This window comes from Amblyomma mixtum, chromosome 3 (assembly GCF_055824585.1).
Source record: "Amblyomma mixtum isolate Tamu chromosome 3, ASM5582458v1, whole genome shotgun sequence".
Classification (NCBI taxonomy): domain Eukaryota; kingdom Metazoa; phylum Arthropoda; class Arachnida; order Ixodida; family Ixodidae; genus Amblyomma; species Amblyomma mixtum.
In genome coordinates, this window is record NC_143014.1 from 176,302,731 (window position 1) to 176,312,867 (window position 10,137).

At 44.7% G+C, this 10,137-nt stretch overlaps 1 long non-coding RNA gene across 3 annotated transcripts; it reads right to left on the minus strand.

Moving 5' to 3' along the window:
• Positions 1-5,362: 5,362 nt before the first annotated feature.
• On the minus strand, positions 5,363-9,282 carry LOC149352819 (uncharacterized). 3 transcript variants are annotated; one of them, XR_016290862.1, is made up of 3 exons: positions 8,808-9,282; positions 7,576-7,614; positions 5,363-6,992 (listed from the first exon to the last, which is right to left on the minus strand). It is a non-coding gene; the product is annotated as an uncharacterized LOC149352819 (long non-coding RNA). The 3 variants fall into 3 exon arrangements; XR_016290860.1 differs by having other exon boundaries at positions 7,576-7,956; positions 8,808-9,232; XR_016290861.1 differs by lacking the exons at positions 5,363-6,992; positions 7,576-7,614 and adding an exon at positions 7,670-7,956 and having other exon boundaries at positions 8,808-9,272.
• Between the last annotated feature and the right edge of the window lie 855 nt (positions 9,283-10,137).

The following is a 10,137-nucleotide window of genomic DNA, read 5'->3' on the forward strand; positions in this document are numbered from 1 at the left end:
TAATTTAGCTGGCAAAGATAACTGATGGTCTCTTGAACTTTGCAAACTTGTGGACATCTTTTAAGTCACCATGATGGTGCATAGCATTAATAAGATTAGGAAATACTTTTCTATTAGAGTGAAAATTTGTGCAACCATTAGGGCATTGCTTTAATACATTATTCATCAGTGAAAAGCTTTCGGATTTTAAGGCGAAAGCCTTTAATGGCTCATACTGTCGTCCGCTAGCAGAGGGTGTCACACCTTTGGCAGCGTTTAACTCGTTTTAACTCGGGAACTAAAAAAGATAGGAGGAAACGAGTGGTGGCTTCAGATAGAGGAGGAAAAAATGGACCTAGAAGCCACGTTTGATGACTGTAGAGTAATTAGTTAATTACAGTAAAAAATGTCAAAATTGCATTGAAATAGCGCAGACGTCGATATAGCCACAAGAACGGTGTGATGTCGCATACATCGGAAGCCGTCGCAGCATAGTGAAAATTGCCACGGAATGGTCGGAAAAACAATGGATTTGTGTCAAATTAGATGGAAAATGTGTAGTTAAGTGTAATTAGCACTTAATATTCCCAGAAGATGTATAATTTGGGTATCGATATAGACATGGGAGCAGTTTGACGTACATCCACCGGAAGTCGTCACGGCAGTGTCCCCGACTTTCGCCTCTCAACACTTTAGTTGCCAAAGTGTCCTCGCAATTTTGCTGCCCCATATACCCGTGCTAGAATGGGAAACATGATTTTTTTTCAACTTTTTGCTGAATTCTTTTGAAAAAAAGTCATTTCTCTTTGATTATGCTCTCTCGTTAATGCAGTTTACCAGTGCTGCAGTTGCATATGTTGCATCCTCCTGTCATCCATTACATCTCGCAAGCCTCTTTTCACCCATTCTGACCTCTTTTGCTGCCTTTCATCAGTGTGGCCAACTTGGGTGAAATAGTTCATCCAGTCAGATGCATTGAGTTGTCACACTGTTATACGAGCGGAAAGTGCGCTCAGACGCGAACCATGAACCTCTTCGTCCGTTCTGACCTCCTCCATCTTCAGAGCTCTTTCACTCTCTCCACGCCCTCCTTCTCTGGCTTTCCAACCTCATCCTCTTACAGGATGCGCCTGGTACGCCCACAGCTATGGTGGCTACCACCGCCCCACAAACCTCCTTTCATCTGTTCTGACCTCCTCCTCCTTCGAAGCGCTTTCACTCTCTCCATGCTACAGGTGACGGCAACCCCGTGAACCCAGAGAACGGGCACCTAACAGCTGAGCTGTAGAGAAAAATTGTGGAAAGGATGGGTCTTTGACCCTGCCTAGTGCAGACCAAACAAAAAATACTATGGTGGATACAATTCAAGAATGAAGTGGCTTTTTCCTACAAAGGACCCCCTTCCAAGCCTATGGTTTGGCTGATTCTCATGAACAATGTGCTAGCATGACAATGCAGGGAGCGGCGTGACAATAGAGGGAGGAGACTATCCTGGCCATGGAGGGAGGGGGCTATCCACTTTCCTCTGCCACGCCCCGCATTGTTACACTAGCAGGCTCCTGAGAATCGGCCAATGCCATTGGCAGGAAGGGGGTCCTTTGGTGAGGAAAAACTGCTTTGTTCTGGAGTTGTGTCTGACTATAGCCACGGTGTTCTGTGGCCGTGCTGCCCGTGCACCATTAAAATTGCGCCAGCATCGGAAGAATTTCTTTTATTGCGATGGAGTATAGGCAACCTGCAGTGCCCAGGTGGTGCTGCAATTGTTCCAATGTGTGTCTAGAAACTGCTGCCGTCAGCTGTTGGGACCGCAAAAGACACGAGAGCACATTTTGAACAATTAAAGGGGTGTTTTTGGCTGATAATGCTTTTTGCTTAGGTTCTCTCTGTGTAGCAGATAGCTGACACACGCCACACGTGGCTTTGACAGAGTACGGAAGCTCGTGCCTATAAGCGCAAGCAGGGGGTATGGAAAAGCACTAGTGCTCATCTAAATGGGACTCTGCCCTGTTTTTTGTAGTCGGTGCTATCCATGCTCCACGTGTGTCATTCTTTAACATGCGCTGACATGGCACACCACACAGGCGTTTCTGTATTTCGGCTCCATCGAAATATGGCCGCCGCAGCTGGGATCAAACCCATAACCTTACGATCAGCAGCTTAACACCAAAACCACTGAGCACTTAATTCGAGAGGGGAGATTGTTGATGCTTTTACACATAGAACTTGTGAAGTGTCAATGAATGTAGCCAGTTCCTTTTTTTTATTGTTTATTTTGGTCTGCATTACAAAGCATTGGAAACCGAACCAAGGGAGAGTAGGCAAAAGGTGTATCAGCACCTGACGAAGGCCTGCCCACCCCTTAACAGAATAAAATGTTGAATGCATCGCATCTGGTTATACAAAATAGAATATGGACACGAGCCTATAATTGCAAACAGGATATATCTAATACATACCTTTAAGAAATAAAATGCACAAGATATAATGACATATTACTCCAAGGTAGAGAAAAAAACAATACATAGAAGGGATACATATGTGAGTGCAGGGAATCAAAAGGGTAAACGTAACAGCGAGACAGAAGAATTGATATACCGGGTGTTTCAGCGAACACTTTCAAAAATTCTCATAAGTAGAATTTTCTTTGTAAAGATATGGCTTTTGCAGCATAGTATTACCAATGTTGGCGGACACCAGAAAACCGGTGAATCATATTAGGTAGTAAACTGGTTCACTAATTTTTAATAATTAACTTTTTAACTATTACAGTTAGGCACCTAGTTGCAATTAGATATTTGTAGCCGGTCGTTAGTAATAGCCGTATCAGTTTTTAGAATTTCGAAAACGAAATTACTCTCACCGCTGTGGCTCGACAAAGTTTGGCTGCATCGTGCTAAAAATACATGCACTATCGAAAGCATGCAGGCAAAGCATCCCCTCCAGTGCACGTAACTAGTCGAAAAAGCTAAATTTTGTCGAGCCACAGCGCCGAGGATAATCGCATTTTCGAAATTCTAAAAACTGATATGGCTATTACTAATGACCGGCTATAAATATCTAATTGCAACTAGGTGCCTAACTGTAATAGTTAAAAAATTAATTATTAAAAATTAGTGAACCAGTGTACTACCTAATACGATTCACCGGTTTTCTGGTGTAATACTATGCTGCAAAAGCCATATCTTTACCAAGAAAATTCTACTTATGAGAATTTTTGAAAGTGTTCGCTGAAATAACCGGTATATATATATATATATATATATATATACCAGGTGTCCCAGCTAAATGTAACCAAGCTTTTAAAAAACACGGGGTGTCCTAGCCGTTTGAAACCAAATGAGGGTTGTTTAGAGTCGCGTGGCCTAGTTTGCAGTATTTTTTTCGTTCTTCAAGGCTGACTAATTAGTCAAGCTTAATTAACTAACTTTTTAATTATTGACTTGAGGAACAAAGTGCCAAAGGAAAAGTTGTAGATCGCTTTGAGAAACAGCTTACTGAGACATTTGCAGCAAAGTAATATTTACATAAAGTAGTTTTTTTACTGGCCCTTAACCATAACCCGCACAATAAGAAAAAGCTTCCACATGACAACTGTGCCACTTCAAAGTCCCAAGACACGCCTTAAAGAATAAAATCCATTTTTTCTGAAGTCCTCTCCTCGATGAGACTTTGGGTGCACATTGGGGCAGAGAAGTGAGCGAGAAGCTGGTCACGTGACAACTTTCTTTTAAGGCCAATAAATGAAGCTACGTAAATGGTAACTTGACGGAAACAGCACTACTAGCGGTTTTTCGAGGTGATCTAAAACTTTTGCATTGACACTTTCTTCCTGAAGTCAATAATTAAAAAGTTAGCTAATTAAACTTAACTAATTAATTAAGTTTGAAGAGCGAAAAAAATACTCGAGACTAGGCCACGCGACTATGAACAACCCTCAGGTGGTTTCACTGGACTAGGACACTTCGCCTTTTTTAAAAGTTTGGTTACATTTAGCTGGGACACCCGGTATATATATATGGTTTGGTTTGGTTTCTTCGGGTTCAACGTCCCAAAGCAACTCGTGCTATGAGAGATGCCGTAGCGAAGGCCTCCGGAAATTTCGACCACCTGGGGTTCTTTAACGTGCACTGACATCGCACAGTACACGGGCCCCTAGAATTTCGCCTTCATCGAAATACAGCCACTGCGGCCGGGATCGAAACCGCGTCTTTCGGGTCAGCAGCCGCGCGCCGTAACCACTGAGCCACCGCGGCGGGGGGCGCATATATATATATATAAGGGATAACAAAATCTTCAAGGCAACTGATAAAAAATATATTAAGTTGGGGAAGTCACATTGAAAAACTTAACAGATTTATTCAACGTTTCGACCAGGGACTGGTCTTTTTCAAGAATGATCATACAGTGCATGGAAGGGTCTTCTTATAGCAGTGAACATGGCACACACAGGGCTTGAAAAAGAAAAATGAGAAAAATCAAGATGCGCCAAGATGCGCCAGCAAAGGCGCCGCGTGAAAGAGGTGAAAGAGGGAGGTGGGCCTGGGCGGACACGCGACTAGTTGGGGGAAAAAAAAAAAGCATGGGGGTGGTTAACAAAAGAAGGGAAGTGCCTGCCAATTGTGTACGCCTCTAGCCGCCTCTGTGTGGCCCCGCACAACTCCAGAAGAAAGCATGAGGACGCGGCTGAGCTAAGTGTCTCCACACAGTGGCATGTGGACCCCCAAAACCAGGTGAGGTTGCATATGAAGACCATATGGAAAGCTCCTTCTTTACAGGAGTAGAAAAAAAGAATAAATAAAGACAAAGAATGGCACTGCGATGGCCCAAGGAAACAAAACCACATGAGGGTCGCACATGAGAACCACATGGATAGGCTCCTCCTTTACAGGAGTGGAAAAAAAAAGTATAAATAAAGACAGAAAATGGCACTGCGATGGCCGAAAGGAACAAAAACACACACACACGCAGAGGTGACATGAATACACAGATTACATACAAAATTGTGTCACTTTTGTAGCATTTTTTAGCAGAGGCTATGTGGGGAAATGCATAAAAGCCCACAAATTAAGTTAAAGACAGCGCCAGAGTGTTAGAAAGTGTACCAAAAAGGCAAAGTTCATTACAGGGAACACCGCTTAAGAATAACACAACAACAATATTAGAATAAATACAAATGGCACGTGAGATAATACAGGCACCCAAAATAATACAGTTAAAGTGTGAAAAAATGTCCTAAGAAACAAAGTTTACCCAAACGCCGTGATCAGCAACAACAAAACGATCATAATGCGGTGAATACACGAGAGACGAGCGTCACAGAATTCGTGCTTAACCACAACAAAAATAATGTCAGTACCTCGACTAGAAATGAAAGTGTTAAATATATATATATATATGTGCAATTAGAAGGAGAAATATATGTTTTTTTTTTCAGTCTGGACAAAGGAAATTTGAAACCCAGAAATTGTGAGTAGAGTATGGCACAGGTTTCTAGAAGTAAGCTGACTATGCAGTTCTTAAATTGTTGATCAGCACAATTTTTGAGTGCGAAATCCAGAATCTGTGGGGACATATGCAACAGAGTAGGTATGAGGTATGAAGTCTTTCAAAAACGTAATTAGTGTGAGCATTCGACACATTGTATTTCATGTGATGTAAACTATAACTAGAGTGTGCTAAAAAAAGAGTGTCTGTTTTAACAAGCGTGTGGACATGGGCTGCAAGCTTTTTTTTTTGTAAGTTTGCTCAGCTGAAAGAGGGCTCATGCTCATGCTCAATACAGTCTCATACTCACTGGGAGTGTTTGCTGTTGCGCATATAGCTTTTTTTTTTTTTGCAATAGAAATAGCCAGCATTCGGCTATATGAGATTGGAATCCAGTGCATTTTTTTTCTTGTCTGCATGTTATTTTACAATTTCTTGTTAGCGCGTCACAGTCACTGAGACACGAGCAGTGTTAAGTTTTGGTATGTTGTTAGCCGTGTGTCCAAGATTAGGCTGGATTTTTTTGTAGAGAGTTAACAGACAATTGGTAGTGCATGAAAGCCGTGTTTGTGCACAGGTTATGCGATGAGAAATTGAGGGCACAGCTCTGCTGTCAGTCAAATAGTTAAAATCAACTATAATTTGAGGCGGATGTGAGGCAGGGCTGAAGAAGGCACAGGCAAAGCTGAACATACACTTTTGTTGACCAATATTGTATGCGTCCAGTCGGCAGGAGAACACACACTAAAAGACTGCGGAAAAAAGACTGCCAGCGGCTTGCGCTCGGCACGTGCATGTAGAGTCATACCCAAAGGAGAGCCAATGCAGCGGCATGTCTTCCGACAGGTGTCTATTTTATTGTGTGTCTTCCTCTTTCAAATGATGCGTTAGACCTTAGAATACGTGGATACCAGTGTGCTACTCACCTAAGACCGCTAAATAAATTAAAATCGAATTTCTTTTCTCGTGCTGTTTCAGTTTCATAAACCGAATGATGGCTGTGACGTGTAGTCGAACTTTAGGTCACGTGGGGCACAGAAAAACTGTATAAATGCAAATACGTAGTTTTAACTCACTACAGCACTTAAACAAGCCTGCTTCATGAGCTAGAATTACAACAAACGACGTATCAGAAGTTATATTGCCGTTTTTTTGTGCCTCACGTGACGTAAAGTTCAACTATACGTCACAGCCATCGTTCGGTAGATGAAACCGAAAAAGCATCAAGAAGAAATTGAATTATAAATTATTTAGCGGTCATAGATGAATATTGCAAGGTTCCCCATGTATACCAATGTCTAACGCATCATTTGAAAGAAGAAAACACGCAAGCAAAAATTTGGATTTCAGCATCTTCGCGCCTCTCCCGCTGTCATCGATGCGCACTTGTTGCGCATCTGATGTCTGATGTCATCTGATGTCTCCATTACTATCAGCGATTCTGCTTCACCTGGGCTGGGTGAATCCACTGGTGTGTGGCTGCTGCTGGTGTCTCTGCTGCTCGAGCCCGATTCCATGCTGAAGATCAGCTGCAATAAAGGAATTTATTCTGCATCATGTCGGCTCCGTGTTTTTGTGCCAAATGCATTGACACCTATTCAAAAGTATAAAAGCACAGAATTTGAGAAGTATTCTATCCTTGCAGTACTTGCTGCCTCTTTTGTTAGTGAGTTGTATTACCATCCAACACCTGTGGCAAAATGTGTTTTGCAGTGAAAGTAAGGACAGGGACAAAGCGATGATGTAGTAAGCAAACACAGTTTGTAGTCTGCTTTTTTGTTGTACTTGTTTGCACTGCAAAACATATCTTCAGTTGTGTACAAACTAGCACGCGTCAGAGTTTTGCTCTTGACATATATGAAGTGGAAGCAACACATCTTGAAGCCACTGTAACTGCACATATTCAAAATTCATCTCATCTGATTTGGTAGTGAAACCTGTTTTATCTCGAGCACTATTAAAGCAGTGCAGTTTAGTTAATAAACAATAAGATGAGTTGTGTTTCAAGAACCACACCGCTCCTGAAACTGACAACATCCTTATGGAAGGGTGCATGCGCTCAGTGAGCAAAAAGCATATCGCTTGACCCATTGAGGGCACAAGTTGACTCACCTCTTCAACTGTTTCTGCCGGTGGCATGCAGACGCTCTCCTGCACCAGAGACATATTGTTACGTGACGGCAAGCGATGAAGAAAGGACTGCATGACCGATGGCGATGATATGATTTAATGTCTACGAGCCTAGCACGAGCGCTCCTGCCCATGCCACTGCCCGCTTCGTCGTCTTCTAGTCCGTCACATGACTCGGGGCCACGAAGCGATCGTCCCGATCGCTCGAACTAGAAGAATGCCACAGACGATGACAAGCAGGACCTTGACGATGGGCGTGGCAGAACAATATTATTAATAGGTAGGCCAAGGAACCGGTGCAGCTCAAAGAAAAAGGGCCAAGTCTTTGCACCTGACCCTGTGGTCTGTTCGCGTGCTTCTTTCCTGTAGAAAGAGAACACAAGAGCCAGTCAATCAATCGTTCATTTCCAACATAAGGTTGACAGTCCCCAGGTGGAAAAGCTGCATGAATTATCAAGCTTTAGGTGTCCAGGGCCAGCACATGGAGCAGAATTCTCCAAAATTACATAAAGTACAAAACACACTGACACCTGCCGCACTTACAGCACTTTATGTTGCATTCAAGTAAAAAATGTATTATATTTGACAGCGAAAGGTAAGGAAAAAAACATGTAACTTAACATCATACAAGCGTGGGAACTACAAGGAACCGATTAATTGTTGAACACTACTGTCGCAGTTTCCGCGAGAAGTTCCTAATACCTCGCTCTTCACGCGCGTCACGTCACGCGCTCGTCCAAATCGCAGTTACTACACTTCATCTCGCAAGCCGTTCGCAGTGGAGTGGAAGCTACGAGCGCGAGGCGGCAGCGTCAAGTGCGCTCACGAGCCAAACTGGTAAGACAGTCGCCTGGCGCTTGTAGCCTCCCTTCTACTGCGAAAAACTTGCTAGTGCGCTTCATGCAGCAAGACAAAACAGAGAATGACTGTGCCCGCACTCCCTGCGCGTAGTACATGCTCACATTAGACACCTTTAGCATACCGTGTTACCGTTACCGCTACCGGAGTACCGGGAGCCCGCCCACCGCCGCTGAGCACGCGCTGATTGGCCCTGATGCTGCTGGTGCGCGCGCAGCTCGTGGGTACGTGGCGCCATCTGGCGCCGTCAAAGCGATCTGCGCATGCGCATTGACTGCGCGCGGGCTCCAGGTACTCCGGTACCGGTAACGATAGCACGGTATGCTAAGGTGTCTATTTTTTGCTGCGGTACTTACCGGTATCGTTGAGTCAGGTTGTCAATCTTTGATTGCACCTGCTGCCTAGTGCGCGGTATCCCCATTTCACCGAGGGCGTTGGCGATTTCGCTGTAAACACCAGCGTTGTGTTTTTCTGCCCGCAGCTCGCATAGCCTGTCCTCCCACAGACGAATCAAGGCCCTAGCTCGTTTCTTCGTCAGTCCAGGCTGTTCGCGGCTGTCGAGAAGGCTTCTCCACCCTGCTTTGCGCAGATGGTCCAGCGGCGGCCATGCTGATCGTGCGCGATCGCGTCGGCAGCGGCGTCAGAGGAGAGAGAGAGAGAGAGAGAAAACTTTTATTGCTCTTTCAAGAGATTCGCGGAGATGAAGACTTCTTGGTCGTCCTGCTTGGGCGCTGGCGACTTGAGTCTTCGAGCAAGGGTGGGCCCTCAGTCCAGGGCTCCACTGAGTCGTGCCGCTTCAACAGCGTGCTGTACCAAGGCCCTCTGGACCTCGAGCTCGCTGCTGGAGAGACAGCTCTCCCATTGCTCCTCACTCGGTGTTTGATAATTGTGGAATGCTATGTTTCTTTCGCACTCCCAGGTAATGTGATAGAGTGTAGGTGTACCGCCGCACCAGGGACAGTCTGATCTGAATTGCGTTGGTGACATTTTGCTGTATATGTACAGGTTAGGAAAAGTGTTCGTCTGTAGCCTACGCCATCCTACAGCCTCTTCCCTAGTCAGTGCTCTGTGTGGTGGTGGATACCTCAATCTAGTTCCCCTATAAAGTTGTAGGGTCTCTGCGTAGCCTCCCTCGCACGTGAGTAGCGGAGAGCTTGCAGAGGCTGAGCGCGCTCTCTCCTAGTTTTCTCCTAGCACAGCACAAAGCGAAAATGGCGCCTCACGGAGGCTACCAGGGTAGCTGTGTAGAGAGTATATGACTGTCATAAAAAGAAAAACGACTCTATGGCTACTGCCACTAAATTACTATTTAATGCAACAGAACATGTTTTTAAATATACCAGACGTTTATTGATGCTGACCATGAGAAATATTGTGTTGCTCACTGGGAACAGGAGTGCTCCTTTAGCTCGCTGAGGTAGGGTGCCTACGCTGAGGGAGATCGCCGCGCGCCCTTATTATAAAGAAACATTACCTTAAAGGACTTTAACGTGCCCGTGTGACAGGGGTATTAGAGCATGTGAGGGTAAGCTGTTCCAGTCTCTCTGGAGATATTCGGCTATGCGTGGCAAGCTCAGCCAGAAACCAGCCACCAAGTGACTAAGGGAGTGGTCGTTTGGTGCCCAGCTTTCGCCAGTCGCAAGCCGAGAGAATAGCTCAGAGTTAGAGGTTCACAAATAGCAGAGC